Raw genomic sequence first — 16,683 nt, 5'->3', positions numbered from 1 at the left:
AATATTTTATTATTGCTTATTTAAAATAATCTTTTTGCCCCTTTTTGCATCTGGAACTCACATAATGTACTGATTAGATTATTTCAGAGTATCCCACAAGTTCTGTAGGCACTGTGCACTTTTCATTTGTCTTTTTCAGACTTCTAAATGAGGCTAAATTTCAAGTTCACCAAATCTTCTGCCATTCAAATCTCAATTGTTTAATTTTTAAAGACACCCCCCCATTTGTTTTTTTGGGTTTTTTTTTTTTGTTTTGTTTTTGTTTTTTTTTTTTAAGTAGCAAGTTGTACTATTTCAGAAGGCTACAGAAGCTTCAAGAGGTGAGGCCTGGTTGGCAGAAGAAGGGCACTAGGACCTTTAAAACTTGGTTTCCATTTGACCTCTACTTCCTAATCCATCAACTTATGAAGTGGCAGCCAACAGCATGTTTGGATAATCACAGGCAGAGAATGATTGCACCACTCCCTCCCTACCACCAATGGACTGTTTCCTCTTACCAGTGATTCTCAACCTTCCTAATGCTGAGACCCTTTAAATACAGTAAATATCTCATGCTGTGATGTACAGGGGATGGTTCTGATGCTAAGGTCCAGTTCCCCAACTGGTTCTTGAAGCATCAATAAAGAATTCCACCAATGAAGTGAGCAGAATAGGTGGGACTTCCCACCTGTTTACCCTCTACAGGCAAACCAGCAGACACAGGGAAGGAAGAATTTTGCCATGCTTCAGAGGGGTAAAGGTTTTAGGTTGTGAGTCTTAGGCTGAAGTCATTTCGGTCAATGGCTACTCTATCTGATTATTCCTGGGGTGGTGGCAGGTTAAGTTTAGGTAGGAGTGTCCAATAGTTAAGTTAGCAAAGGCTTTTCAAGATTAACTGGTGTGTGTGTGTGTGTGTGTGTGTGTGTGTCTGTCTGTCTGTGTGGCTTGCTTTTTTCCCCGTGGATCCAAGGAAATCTGGGTGGGAGCTGGTAGCGGCTCAGTCTGCCCTGAGCTTCAAGTGGGTCAGCAAAAACTACATGCTACAGTGGTGACCCCCAACCATAAAATTACTTTGTTCTTTGTAATTTTACTACTGTTATGAATCATAATGTAAATATTTTTGGAGATAGAGGATTGCCAGATGGGTCTCAGCTCACTGTAACTGTAAGCCAAAATAAACCCATCTTTCTTTACATCATTTATCTAGTATCTTATCACAGCTACAAGGAAAAGAAAGTAATATATTAACAAAGGCCTCAGTTCAGTTATTATACTGTTCAACTTCAGAATTTGTTCGACTCCTTGTATCACTTCCATTTCTTTGTTCATATACCATGTCTGTTAGTTACTTCTCCGTGGTTTTCATTTAGCTCCCCAATAAAATTTAAGATATTTAAGCCATGCCTACCGTCTGGTAAAGTACCTCTTTGTTTCTGAGGATTTATTTAGTTCCACTGAATAAGCCCTATTTCCCTGATTCTGTGGTTTGGTTTCTTTCCCCCATCAAAATTTTGGTGCCTGAGCAGGGAGTGGTGGATCCTCTACTTACATGTGCATAAAACCACACAGAGACACATACGTATACATAACATTTAAAAATAAATCTTCAGTCAGATTTGGAGGCACAGTCCTTTAATCCCAAGACTTGGGAGGCAGAGCCAAGTAGGTGGATTTCTGTTAGTCTGACGCCAGTCTGGTCTACACAGGGAGTTCCAGACCAGCCAAGCTACACAGCAAGACGCCCTTCACTGCCTATCTCTAAAATAAATAAAAATAAAACAGGGTGGGGGAGGAACATTTTCCTCACTGGTATAACCATTGGTAAGCACTCACCCATGTTCCTGTAAAAATCTCTAATGAAACTCATTACGTCATATCACCCTCAAAAAAGACATGAAACTAAAAAAACTGACATGAAAGTATAAGAGGCCTAGTTAAGAAGAGAAGAGTTGAGCTGGAGAGACGGCTCAGCAGTTAAGATCACTGACTGTTCTTCCAGAAGTCCTGAGTTCAGTGGTCCCAGCAACCACATGGTGGCTCACAACCATCTGTAATGGATCCGATGCCCTCTTCTGATGTGTCTGAAGACAGCTACAATGTACTCATTCATATATGTAAAAATAAATGCTTTTTTTAAAAAAGAGGAGAAAGATTAGTAGAAAGGTGAAGGAAACAAGAATGTGAGGTAAATATGATCAAAATGGATATGTACATAAATGAAAATGAACAAAACCTATATGACTAATAGATGTTACTTCTAAAATTAAAAAATTAGGTTGGATGTTTACACCAGTAATCTCACAATTGGGGAGGTACAGGCTGAACGCCTGTCATCAATCTGAGGCTAGACCAGGCTATCACAGTGTATTTAGGCTAGGACCACACATCAAGGTCATAGCTCAAAAAAGAAACAACCGATCAGACATCAAAAGAAAAAAATCTTGATAATCCTTAAAGGTTACTCTCCCCCATTTCTCTTTCGTAAATTTCATTTTCTTCCTATTTTCCCATAGGTAGATAAAAACACAGATAGAGGTAAAAACAGGAGGACCAGAAATCCCAGGGCATCCTCAGATACTTAACAAGTATACAGGAGACCCTGTCTAGAGGTAAAAATCCTGACAAAAAAAACAAAAAAACAGCAGTTTTAAAGAAAATCACTGAGTAACATGAATAGTCATCCTAACAAACCTGGTGTTCATTATCTATAGTACTTGCTAGGGCTTTTACATTCCAAACAGGCTATTTGTCTCAAAGGTACACTTCCTGGCAAACTGTGGCTTCTGTACAGGTTCTTCAGTAGTTGAGCCTGTCCCAATCAGTGCTGGCATTATTTACTTGCCCCACCTTTCCGACGTGCATGTATTGGTCTGTTCTCTTCCCAGCACTGTGACAGCGTATGTGACAAAAACAACTTAAGGAAGGGTTTGCTCTGGCTTCAAGGTGAAGAAGTCACAGCAGCTGGTCATATCGCATAACAAAGTTAGAAGACAGTCACAGGATAAAGAGCTATACTTTCTCCTTTTTATTGGGTCCAAGAACCCATCCCATGAAGTGGTGCCGTCAACATTTAGAGTAAGCCTTCCCACCTCAATTAACCCAATCCAGAACTCTTTCACAGACATCACAGTGACTTGAGTTTTACCTTTCTAAATATATTCTGTGATGTGTTACTGCAGAAACCACCTAATCTACACGACAGGTTTCCTTCATCATAGTGTACGGTGTTACATTTCTTCTCCTCTTTCCTGCCACTGTCAAAAGTATCCAGGACATTATGTATTCTAACACAATGGATTCTCTTACCAATCTCCCTCTTCTACTTCCATACCTGAAGCTCCATTTTGTTTTGTCCTTTTCAGACAAGGTGTCACCCTGTAGCCCAGGCTACCCTCAAACTCCTGGTATCTCTCCTGTATCTACCTACATCTGCATCCTAAGTGCCACAACTACCAACATAAGCAGCACATCTGGCCAGCCTCTTCTCTTTATTCAACAGTACCATTGAAACAAAACCTTCAGACAGGTACCATCTCTAATTCCTTCCCTCTAGGAGACTGAGGCAGGAGGACTGCCACAAGACTGGCATAAGCCTGAGCTATAAACTGAGTCTAAGGCCAGTTTCAGTTTCATTATATGACCTTGTCTGGGAGGAAAAGAAAAAAAATAATAATCATGTCATTCCTCTGCCAAAATCCCTCCAGATTTTATTCCTTGTACAAAAGAAAAAAGAAAAAAAAAATCTTTACTATATGTGTGTGTACATACACACACACACACACACACACACACACACACACACACACACACAAACCTCTCCAAACAAATTTTATCTGTTGGGGCTGGAGAAATGGCTCAGAGATTAAGAGCACTGCTGCTCTTCTAAAGGACCCAGTTCAATTATCAACACCTAGATAGCAACTCATGACCATTCATTAATTCAAGTTCCAGGGAGCAAGAGCGCATGTGGTACACAGACAGACAGACAAAAAAAAATCAAAACACACATACAAATAAAATATTTTTGTAAATATCATCTTTGCCAGGCAACGATGGTGCAAACCTTTAGTCCTAGCACTCAGGAAGTAGAAGCAAGTAGATCTGAGTGGATCTGTAAGTTCAAGGCCAGCCCGGTCTACAGACTGAGTTTCAGGACAGTTATGGGTACACAGAGAAACCCTGTCTCAAAAAAACTGATAGATGGATGGATGGATGGATGAATGGATGGATGATCTTGTTCACTATTCTTTTGATCCATACCAATCTTTTTCTTTTATTTATTCATTTATATATCTGAAGCAGTATCTCATGTAACCCAGTCTGACCTGAATCTACTATGTACCTGTAACTTTGATCCTCCTATCTTCTATTTTCTCAGTGCTGGGGTTACAGGCATTTCCCAACAGGATCAGCTCCCAGACCAATCTTATCAGCCTCATGATCTAGAAACAGGCTTGGGCTTGTAATTAATTAGGCTTCTCTTTTCATTTACCTCTCAGGTAAAATGTCTCCTTTTGGGCAAATCTTTAACCTAAATACAGCACACCACACTCCTCTTAACAATTGTGCTTATGTGCTTAACAATACATGTCTTCCTAGCTCTTGCCATTCTTCTGGGATTATTTATTTAGGTTTTCTGTTTAGGTTTTTAAGCTAAAGTCTCATGCAACCCAGGCTGGCTCAAAAGTTACTACATATCTGAGAACGACTCTTTTTTTGCTGTTGTTGGTTTGGTGTTATTTTTAATTTTATTTATTTATTTATGTGGTGGGTTAAGCACATACATGCCACCCTGTGGAGGTCAAAAGACAACTTGAGGGAATTGGTTCTCAACCTTACCATGTCAGTCCCAGGAAATTACACTCAAGCCATGAGGCTTGGCAATAGGTGCCTTTACTTACCAGCCATCACTGACCCCCCCCCCCCGAATGTCTCTGAACTCCTGATCCTCCTACCTTCACCTCCCAAGAGTTAATAGTAAAGACTTGGGCCACCGTGTCTGATTTTTTCTGAGGTTATTTCCTATCTCCCTCTTACCCCAAACTATCAGCTCCTTATGTGTCAAACTATCTTGTTTATCATCCATTCATTAACCGAACAGCACAAAGTTCCCCACAGAAATCTCTTGGTGGTACAAATCACATCTCCTCAAATTTCCTATGTTAGAATCCTAACCCTTAGACCATAACCATATTTACTTTTTAATTTTTGAGATTTTATTTTTATCAGAATGGGTGTTTTGCCTGCATGTCTGTCTGTGCAGTATCCAAGGAGGCCAGAAGAGGGCATTGGATCCTGAGACTAGAGTTACAGGTTGTTGTCAATTATCACATCCAAGTTAGTCTGTCGGTCAGCCCATGCCCCCTGCACCCCTCCCCATGGATACTGAGAATTAATCCCAGACCTCTAGAATAGCAGCAAGAGCTCTTAACTCCCAAGCCATCTCTCTAGCCTATATGACTATATTTAGAAAACAAAAATCATTAAAAGTGGTAATTAAAGCTAAATGAAGTAAGAGTAGAACTCTAGCCTGGATGTGGTAGATAGGCCTGTAATTCCAGTATTCAGGAGGCAGTCGGTCAGTCTGGGCTACACAGCTAAAATCTGTCTCCAAGGGAAATGGGGGTGGGGGTGGGGTTGGGGTGCCAGGCTCTAATTCAATCTTTGTAAAAGAAAAGACACCAGGGATGCATGCCCAGGATAAAGAGCCTATTAAGACAAGAGAAGCAATAGCCTGTCCACTGACATTTTAAACTTGGAATTCTGTTTGAGCCATCCAGTCTGTGGTTATTTCATTGGCAGCCCTAACAACTTACACACCTGGCTTTTGAACCAAATAGCACATTGCTAAGTATTTTCTTTTTTCTTGTTTTTCAAGCCAGGGTTTCTCTGTGTAGCCCTGGCTGTCCTAGAACTTGCTCTACAGACCAGGCTGTACTAACTCAGATTTCCACCTGCCTCTGCCTGAATTAAATGTGCTGGGATTAAGTATGTGCACCGAAACACCCATCTCAAGTATTTCCAATATTCTAAATAACCTAAATAACCAACCCCAAGGACCTGATTTCTAACTCAGTAAGTGTATATATATACACAAAAGTTTCAGTTTCATACATTTTGTCTAATTGCCTAAAATCCAATTGAGTACTTATGTTTTCTATTTTAAACCTTAAATTGACACCACAACCCCGAACAATTCCCAACACACAATATGTTAATACCTGCAGGGCTAAACACATGTCTATAATCTCAGCACTCTTGTGGCAGAACTGGGGCTTAAAGTCAATCTGGATTATATACCAAGTTAAAAGCCAGCCAAAAATACACAGCAAGTCCCTGCCTAGGAGGAAAAACATCTGCAGAGCACTTGTCCAGCATGCATGAGGCCCTGTACTCACACAGCAACACACACACACCACTAATAACCTGCCAAAGATCTTAAATACAGGATCAGGAAGTCTTGATGAGAATGTTCAATGCAGTGTTTGGGTTTTGTTTTTAACTTTTTATTAATTTATTTATTTGTAACAGTATATGTGGACAACTTGTAGGAATTTGTTCTGTCCTTCCAATCATGGTATATTCTTGGGGCTCAAATTCAGGTCATCAGGCTTGGAAGCAAATGCCTTCATCTCCCTGTCCCTAATACTGATCTAATATTACAGGAAAAAAAGGAATTATTCTAATTATTTTTAATAGTGCTGGTAATTGAACCTAGGGCCTTATACACACTAGGCCAAGTTCTCTACCGTCAGGAGCCTTCAAAGGACAGGCTAATAACTAGCAGGTGATTTTCCTAAGATGAGTTCAGCTTGAATTAAAAAAATCTATGACAAAGCTCTCATAAGCAAGGCCCAAGAGGAAATCATTTTAGGAAAGATTCCTGCTATTAATATGCTTTTCCTGTTATTACTAAACACATATAACAACCACTAGGTATTAGCCTACCCTTTAGAGCAGATCTCTGCAGAACAACGAAGATGTACTGTCTTGTAATGACGCTATATAGACAAATAGATGACTTGATTCTTTATGATCATCCTGTAAGAATTCCTAAAATTATATCAGTGATTATTAAGCTCTTTTATAGTGGGACTGCTATTAGATCCTTTTCTGATGGTCAAAGCTGCAGTGAGAACTCTGTCAGTCTCCCATGTGTCACCAGTTAATTGCCTCCTAGATAGTAAGTAGACATTCTACTACTCAGAGCACATTCCAAGAGGTTGTAAAACCATTAACTAGAGGTCATAAAAAGGGAACTAATGATTTGTTATACATGCTAGGACAGAAGATAAAATATTGACTGGGTTTTATCTATATAAAACTTCACTAATGACTTAGTTATGTTTTCTAACTCCATGAACCTGTGGACAGTTGTAACAGGTGATGAATGTTTAGTCAGATAATTACTCCTGATGGAAATGGGAGAATCACAAGTTGATGGCCAGCCTAGGTTACAGAATAAGACTGTGTCAAATAATAATAAAACACAATAAGAACAGCAACAGCTAGAGATGTAGCCTAATGGCAGAGTCCTGGGTTCAATTCCTACTACACCAAAACAAGCAAATAAAACAGGGTATATGACAATTTATATTACAGAAAGAAATCCATAATTATTTTTAATGTGCTGCTGTAAGTCAACACAGCATCACCTGCTGAGCTCCCAAGTGCTATTTCACATCCAGAAGCACAATTCAACTTGACAGCCAAGATAAGAGAATTCAATGTGGAGGAACCAAGTTACAGCCAAATAAACCCAGCAAATAACAGAGTTCCTGATACTGAGAGCTTGTTGGACACTGCTGTCTCAGATCATCCAGGTAACTTCCTCAAAAGCTGACCATCTGCCTTCCTTAACTATGCTTTGAATATGGACCCTGTGGCAATGTTTTAAAAGCTATGATCTCACTGAAGAATTGCATCACTGATAAAATTTGCTAGATGCGTTAATGAGTTTCTAAAATTGTATATATTCTTATCATGACTGATTTGAAGAATGCCAAGTGTAAAACATAAGAACAAAGTGGATAGAAATGCATTTCATGTATGTCATGATAAAATGTTATTGCGACTGCAACTAAGATTTCTGGATGTGATGTCAAAACTGTCAAGAGTTACCATAAGTGCATGTTTCTCTAAAGTCACTAAGACATTTGTTGCTGCCCTGACCTTTCCTTTTTCTTTAAATGAAACAGTCTTGTAACTTAGGCTTTGCTGGCTTAGAGCTCTCAGTCCATGGGCCTTACTCTCCCAAGTGCTTAGAGCACAGGTAGGAAACAATACACAGAATTCACTTTGACTTCTTCCTAGGGTAAGAGGAAACAGAAACAGGACCAAACCTCCAAAGCTAAAGCTAAAAGAGTAACAGACCTTGTATTAGGTGAGTTTTCTCCTTCTACCATCTCCTTGAACTGAGAACATAAGTACTCATTTATTTGCATGTATTGTATGTGTGACTATAGGTAGGTGAGTACATACATGGTAGGGATAGTGGTGGTGGTGGTGGTGGTGGTGTGTCATATAACAAGACAACCTCAGGTGTCATTCTTTAGAAACTTTCCGTCTTAAGTTTTGGAAACAGTAAGCCCCAGTGATCCACCTGTCTTAGTCACTGTACCCAGCTACTTTACATGGGTTCTGGAGATTAGACTCACATCCTTAGGCTTGCATGGAAAGCATTTCACTGAGCTGAATCGATAGCAACATGCCTCCACCCCATTTTTGGTTATTGAGACGGGGTCTCATGAATCCCAGTCTGGCCCTGATCATCGTACAGAGCCAGAGGATGACTTAAATTCCTGATCCCTTGGCTTCCACCTCACAAGAGCTAGGACTGTAACACCACACACAGCCTCTGAGAAGTTTAAAACAAAGATAAAGATCTGGGGAACTCACCAAAGGTGGGAATTCATAAGCTTTTCTACCTTCTATACTTAGGACAAAAAGGCCTCTGCAAACACAAAGTAACAACAAAAAACACCTGTCTACTTCATAGACATTTCATCACCTAGTAGTTCCAATAATCAGTCACTGTTTATGACTGTGACCAACCATGTTATAGACAAGAATTCTGTCACCTGAACACAGCCCCACACACCTATGATCAAAGCATTTATAAGGGTCAGGGAAAACAAGAGTCCAAAGGCCAACTTAAGCTATATGGCCAGAGTTTGTCTCAGAAAAAGAAGGAAAAAAAAAAGGTAGGGGGCGGGGACAGCCCTAACAGTACTAATCAATGTTACATTAAATAAAAAGATTAACTTACTTAATGAACAAGCCTGATAACTTGAGTCTGATTCCTGGAACCCACATAAAAATAGAAGTGACCCCAAAATTGTCTTCTGATCTGCAAATGTGTAACATAACTTGCATGCTCCTTAAACAATTATGCATACCCCACACACAACTTACTTTCTAAAAAAAAAAGTTCTTTAAAGGTAACAGCCCAATGCCTTCCAGCCAAGTCTGAAAGACTTGTTCAAGACTTAGCCTAGCAAAAAAAAAAAAAAGACGGTGACTTTAGTGCACATATACCTCCATTTCTTCCTCCCTCCCCCCACCACAACCCTCCCCACAGTGATAATGTATGCTATTATTTCGATAAACTTCTAAATCTTCAAATGTTTGCCTTAGACATTTCAGGCAAGCCCACAGAAGACCACATAAAATCAAAAGATGTAAAAATATGGACAGCTAAGTGCTAAGACTAAATTCCAAGCTAAAGGCTGAGGAAAAAGGATGAGAATGCTGATGATAAGGAAGCCACTTGAGTGACAGTATCAAGGGTGAGGGGTTTCAAATGGGTTTCCAAGGACGACTGTTTTAGGAAGGTGCAACACAAAATCTCCAAGAGGTCAAACATGCCCAAAGACAAAGAGAGCTGTAATAACTTTCAGAAAATCTACAAGGCAAAAAAAAAAGGGGGGGAAACAGACTAAATTAGAAACAAATAATTCTGAATCCTGTGTGTGCACACATGGCCCACTTGTAAGGGAGAGGAAGAATGATGCACACACATGCATCCCATGGAGGATGTTGGTGGGTATTCTGATCTATCAGTCTTCACCATATTCCTCTGAGACACAATCAATCGATCACAAACCTGAGCCAGGCTGGCTGCCAACAGCCCCAGCAATACTCTACAACATTAGAGTTACAAGACCACTTGTAGCCAGGCTTTCTCATAGGATCTGGGGATCCAAACTCAGGTCCTCATGGTTATAAGAGGGAATTCAGCTCAACAAGTTACTTCTGGCAATATCTATGGCCTTCTTTTTAAAAGGAAAAGGAAAAAAAACCTGGACTAGTGAGATGGCTCAGAGAGTAAAGGCTCTGACCACGAGTTCAATCCCTGGGACTTTCAATCCAGGAGATTGAAAACCAGCAGAATAGGACTAAAAAGATGGCTCAAAGGCCCAAGTTCAGCTCCTAGAACCCATACCTAACTTCAGTCTAGAGGACACCTAACTTATACATGTACAAAAACTCAAAGACACACACACACAAATACATCTTTTAAGTAGCATACAAATCAACATTTAATATGAGCCACTTTTATAAAAATTATCACATAGAGACTCTACAAGGATAATCACCAAAATAACCTCTTAAGTGATATAATTGTAAATAATTTTTACTTTCTGTTATATTTCCTGACTCATTTTAATTTTGTACACTAAATATACTTCCCACTACTAACAACACTTCTGAGACAGGATCTCAAGATATAACCCATGCTGGCCTGAAACTCACAGCCTGCCTTGCCTTCCTAAGTACTGGGATTACAGGAATGTACAGCCACAGCCAGCCTCAGACACCCACCACACACTGACTCTTTTATTTCTCTATTGAAGGCTAGATAATAAAAATGTTTAGGTTTACAGTCCATGAGTCTCTAAGGCAACTATGGAACAACTCAACTTTGTACCCCAACAGCAAATCACAGATAATAACCTAAACTACTGCATGTGGCTATATCCCAGTTAAACTTTATTTACAACAGGCAGAAGGCAGGACTTGGCCTGTAGACTGTAAAGTTTGTTAACCTCTGAATAAAGGAAATACAAAGGTTTTAATTTTTTTAAACAAAACATGACTTATACTGAATATACTACATAATGACACTACTCATGGGAGATTTTTTTAATTTGTTTTTAAGTTTTAGACAATAAACACAAGGATGAAAAAACACACTCTTTAAGCTCTGGAAATCTTACTCTCATCCACAGAAAATAAAATCTTAAACTGAAACATTAAACTGGTGGGTAGCCAGTTACAGACAGACTGGGAAGGTATCTTTCATATTTAATTTGAATTTCTCAAAAAGAAAGTTCATCATTTACCACCAATCTGCTGAAGCCTACAGGTTGAAGTCCCTGCTACTAAAATAAATTTAGTTTACAGTTCATTACAATCAGCACTGTTACAGATTTCAAAGAATGAAGAATATATTCTACAAGCAGTGTACAAATGAACAGGATAATGTGACAAGATCTTCAAGTGGCCTGTGGTAAGAGGACACTTGAAACTTTAGGACTGACAAATATAATTCCCCCCTTTAAAAATTAAGGCTTTAAGCTTTTTTTTTTTTTTTTTTTTTTTTTTTTTTTTGGGTTGTGTTAGTGGTGCACATCTCTAATCCCAGCACTTGGGAGGCAGAGACTGGTGGATTTCTGAGTTCAAAGCCAGCCTAGTCTATATAGTGAGCTCCAGGACAGCCAGGGCTACATAGTGAGACCATGTTTGGAAGAGGGCGGGCTTTGAAGTAGATCATTTGTCCATAATACCAGGATTCTGAACTCAAAGATAAGATTTAAAAATTAAAGCTTGCCTTAACTACTAAGATACAGCCTGTCTCCACAACAAGGTAGATGATTCATGTCAACACTTGAAGCAAGATTCTTGTTAAGTTTGAAGCAAATGTTTGGGCTACAGAGTGAGACCCTGCATCCCCACAAACAAACAAAGTGTTTTATGAACAAATAATTTTAAATATCATAAAAGACTGCAGTACTTTTAACTTGTTCCTTGGGACGTAGGGGTAGGTATTCAGCTTTAGGAAAATACAGGGAACACAGTAACACAAGAATTAAAAATCAAGTAAGATGGCTAATGCAGATTTTGAAGGCCTGGCCACCTGAGTTCAATTCCCAGAACCCACATAAATGTAGACGAATACCAACTTTTATCAAGTTGTCCTCTAACCTCCTCCATCCGTGTGCCACGAACACATGAGTTTCACACTCACTCACACACACACCATTAATAAACTGGATAATTTTAATTTTTTAAAGTTTTTTTTAAATGAGTCATCCAGAGTAAAAACTAAATGCAACTAAAAATCATCCCACTAAAATACTAAAACCACCAATGAAGCACTGTACCTACCAAGTCCCAATTGGTCATGTAATCTATCAAAAATTCATTGCTCAAAGCTCTCGTGAAATTTCCAAACTCCAGAAGCAAATGTTTATTTACATCAAGGTCAAAAAAAAAAAAAAAAAAAGGCCAAGAGAGCATCAGCTGTCTGCTCCAACATTCCCTCGGACCCCTCAAAACTTATTTTATAGCCGTTACCAGCAATTCCCTAACAAGCTAACCACTGCAGATAACCCCCAAAGGGGCTCAGAACTATCCCGCAGCGACTGCCTGAAGCGCCACCTAAGGAAAGGTGAGGGCAACCTTCCCATCCCAGTGGTTGGAAAAGTCGCGCTGAGCACAAGCCATCCGAAGCAAGCCTGCCAGAGAAATCCCTAGAAGTGGCAGAAGACAACAACTAGAGTCGGGGAGGGAGGATTCCAGTCTCGGGCCATCTCGGGGGTCCCGGCCCCGAAATCCAATAGCCGGAGCGAGGGGCTTCGGACTCTCCGCCCCGTGGAGGGGACAGGGCAGCGGGTGCCCGCGACCACAGCTGCACGGAGCGCGCCCCCCACCCCCCTCTTCCCGGCCGCCGCTCGGGCCCCGCACCAGGCGCGCGGCCGCAGGTCAGAGTTCCGGCCAAGCTCGGAGCCGGCCAGGCGCGCGCTCCCGGCCCGCGCCGGGGACACCTGTCCCTCAGCCCTCACCTCCTTCCGACCCGGGCAATCTGCTGAGCCCGGGAAGCCGCGCTCGAGCCACAACTCCTCACCCGAGTTAGCCGCCGCCTCGCCGCGCGGCTCGGGCGCCTCGGGAAGCAGCGCCTCGGGGAGGGGAGAGGGGGGCGCGGAGGGAGGGGGCCGCTCGCTGGAGCCGCCACCGCCGCCGCCGCCACCGCGGTACCGCGTCGGGACTGTGCTCGCGCCACCGCGACCGCCGCCGCCGCGTCTCCCCGCCTCCGCGCCCGCGCGTAGCCGTGACGTGCATCGCACGAGGCGGGTCGAGCCAGTAAGACCACACCCCGTGCGCAGCCGCGTTGGCCTAAACCGGAAGCCTCCCCTCTGACGGCCTTAGAATCATGATGCATCTTGGGAGTGGTAGTTCGGCCGGGTCCACAATGTAAACAGTGCAGGCAGAGTACCCCAGGAGCGCTCACCCAGCTTCCTCGACGTTTTCAGAAGAGAGCCGAGAAGGGAGTGTGCCGCCACGGTTTAATGACTCGGGATGGAGCGTGTGTTTGTGTCAGCGGCCAACATAATGCTAGGCGTCGTCTTGTGAAGGTTTCGGAATTCCGAAAGCGTTAGTCAACTCTTCCTCAAACAGTAGGGCTTGTTTTTTTATTACTGTATTAATGTATGATGGTTTATGCCCTGCTACTTCTAGAAGATACTCAACATTATTATCAATGGGCCTAATGTAATGGTCGATTACAGACGTACAAACGACTTAAGCATTGTGTCTGTTTACCCAGAGGGAGTGATTTGCTACGACTGAGCTTTCCTACTGAAGCCTGCCTTTAATAGGAACCAGAACAAGGGACTATAGGAGCTGGTATGCCGAGAAAAAAAAAAAAAAGGTTTCTTCGTGTTCGGTTGTAAAGGAAATTTATCTTTCACACTCTTTAGGTCAAAACTTAATACACATCAAAGTAAACTCAGAAGCTTTAGTTTAGACCTTAGAAGCCTGTACAAGCTTATTGTCCTTGCCTTGGACCACAATAAGTCTCATAGCCAAGAAGCTAAACCTGATATTGGGGTGTTGGAGAGAAGCAGAAAAACACTAGAGACGTTAAAGCAAAGAGGATCTTGCATGTACCAGGTCAGCCTGCTGTACACAGCGAGTTCTAGGCCAGACTTGACTATAGAGAGTAAAACCATGTCTAAAAAAGAAGAAGAAGAAAGAAAAAAGACAAAGGCTTGGATACTAAGGCTGGGGAAGGCTTGTACCTTTCACATCAGAAAACAAATGCAGGCATTTGGGAATTTAAGCTGGAGATAAAGCTTACTGGTAAAGCACTTGCCTAGCACTCCAAAGGCCTCAATTCCAACACCACCTTAAGAAGGAGGAAAAGGTCCATAGTAAATAGGGCAAAAATTAGAAGATTTTTTTTCAGGCTGAATATAAGGTATCTATCCCCTAAGGAAGACAGACTTTAGACCAATTTCCCCCCACCCAAAAAAGAAGCCTTCAACTGTCTCACATCTTAGCAGGTATGTGGGCTCGCTTCTTAGTTCCTAGCACTTGAGAAGCTGGTATAGGACAGCTGCAGGGAGTTCATGGCCAACATGGGCCACAAGATGAATTCCAGGTCAGCCAGGGCTAAAATGAGACCCTGCTCCAACAACAGAAAACAAAATCCCTATCAGATCTTTCCTGCAGAGCTTTCTCATAAAGACTCTTCTTTGATCAGAGATTCTGACTCTAGGAACAGGTTTTTAAGAGAACACACCATTTCCTCTCCTACCTCTCACCTTGGCCTCTTGACGTGATCTCATTGTCAACCACTACATGCAATTTCTGATGCTTCTATAATGATGAAACAAACCACCTTATTTCCTCAAAATGCTCACACCTACTCAGCTAATAAGGATCTTTGCTACTCTCCCTACCCTCAAGGGACACTCCTGAGTCCCTCTGCCGTTCTGGCTCCCTTTTCCTTACCTAAATAGCACCATCAAATATTTCAAAGCAGATTTGTTTTTCAGATCTCTTTCCCTGGCTATACCCTTATTGGTATTAATTGTTATGGGTTGTCTCCTGATTAGCTATTCACACATCACAGAGAACTCAGCAGTATTCAGTATCTTCCCATATCAACTATGGATCCTCAGAATCAAAATCTCTTGTCTTGTGTGTGTGTCTGTTTTCGCAGCACTAGAGACTGCATTTAGGGTTCTGTGGATGCTTAGGTAAGCCTCCTGCTTGGCTATACCCCGGCTTCCCCCCCCACTGTCTCTGTCTCTCTCTGTCTGTCTCTGTCTCTCTCTGTCTGTCTCCCCCCCCCCCCCCCCCCCGCCTCTCAAATGGGGTTTGGATGCCATAGTAAAGAATAGCTTTGTGGAATCTGTTATTTTTTCTATTATGTGGGTCTGAGATTGAAGTCAGACTATCAGGCTTGGTGGTGAGTACCTTAACACACTGAACCAGCTCACAGGCCCAGTGTCTCCATTCCTAAGGTGTTAAAATTTTCCACAGAGGGGAAGTCCTGCATCTCCTACAGCAACAAATGACATTTCCTTTTACCCTACCCTATGACAGTCACCATGACCCAACTCTGCCCTCTGGTACAGCCAGTTTGATATAGTCATCTCTGTGATTTGCTGACAGGAGGACAAATATTGAGTAATATTCATAATCCAGCTAAGACTTCAATGATATGTTGACACATTGCTGGCGTAACGACAGTGAACTTGCTCCTAGAATGAAAAGTCAGGCCAATGAAAATGGAAGAGATATTTAAAATTCTAAAGCCATAAGCAAATAGTAGGGCAACTCAAAATAATTCAAAATAAAACAAAAATTCTATATACCATTGTTAATTTTAAACCCCGGTTTGAGACTGATTTCAGTGTTTCTCCTATGAGGAAACGTTGTTTTCTACTCAGAACAATTGCTTTTTTTCAGTTTTTTTTTTTACTTTTTCTGTATGGGTGTTGTGCCTGCATGTATGTCTGTGTACACTGTGTACAGTGGCTATAGAGGACTGGGTCCCTCATGAGGGTGCTGAAATAGAACACAGGTCCTCTTGACCACTGAGCCATCTCTGCAGCCCCACAGTTGCTATAACTAATAAAAACAAATTATTCTGCTTGGAAACTAAAATTAGTATAGCCTCCAGAAACTTGTATCTGTGGGTCAAAATTATAAGCAGGGCACAGAAATACATACCCATAATTCTAGGACTAAGGCCAGCCTGAGTTATGTAGGAAGACCATGCGTCATTGAATAGCCATGAATCCACAAGGTTTCAATGGCAGTATGGGAGTGTTCCTGTGATAGCCATGATTAAAGCTGGAAAGAATGTAGAGGTCACAGTAGAGTTCAAAAGGTTTAAGAAGTCCTGAGATACAAGGGAGGCTAAGAGAGGTCCAGAGGGGAAGGGGGGTGTAAAATATATGACAATATAAAATGTGGACCACTATACACACACACACACACACACACACACACACACACACGGCTAGCAACAGTTGAAAAAAAATCCTAGGGATCACAAGATGGCTCACAAGAAAGGGTCCACCCAGGCTCAGTCCTGGAACCCACATGGTGGAAGGAAAGTACTGACTTCCAAAAGTTCTTTTCACCATCTGCACAAGCACTGTGGCAAACCACATCCGTGCCTGTGAC

The 16,683-nt window shown here is 41.6% G+C and overlaps 1 protein-coding gene across 3 annotated transcripts in view; it reads right to left on the bottom strand.

The window, feature by feature from the left end:
- ADIPOR2 (adiponectin receptor 2) overlaps positions 1-16,683 on the bottom strand; it is a 63,697-nt gene that overhangs the window by 24,662 nt on the left and 22,352 nt on the right. The window contains exon 1 of one of the 3 annotated variants that reach the window (XM_080914674.1): positions 13,047-13,290. The exons of 1 other annotated variant lie outside the window; for it this stretch is intronic. The gene's annotated coding sequence lies outside the window, so the exon portion shown is untranslated. Of the gene's footprint in view, positions 1-13,046; positions 13,291-16,683 lie in introns of those variants that run through there. One more of the 3 variants, XM_080914676.1, reaches the window with a different exon arrangement.

This window comes from Micromys minutus (assembly GCF_963924665.1).
Source record: "Micromys minutus genome assembly, chromosome: 3".
Taxonomy (NCBI): domain Eukaryota; kingdom Metazoa; phylum Chordata; class Mammalia; order Rodentia; family Muridae; genus Micromys; species Micromys minutus.
The sequence above is the reverse complement of the archived record's forward strand: the minus strand, read 5'-3'. Positions and strand labels throughout refer to the sequence as shown.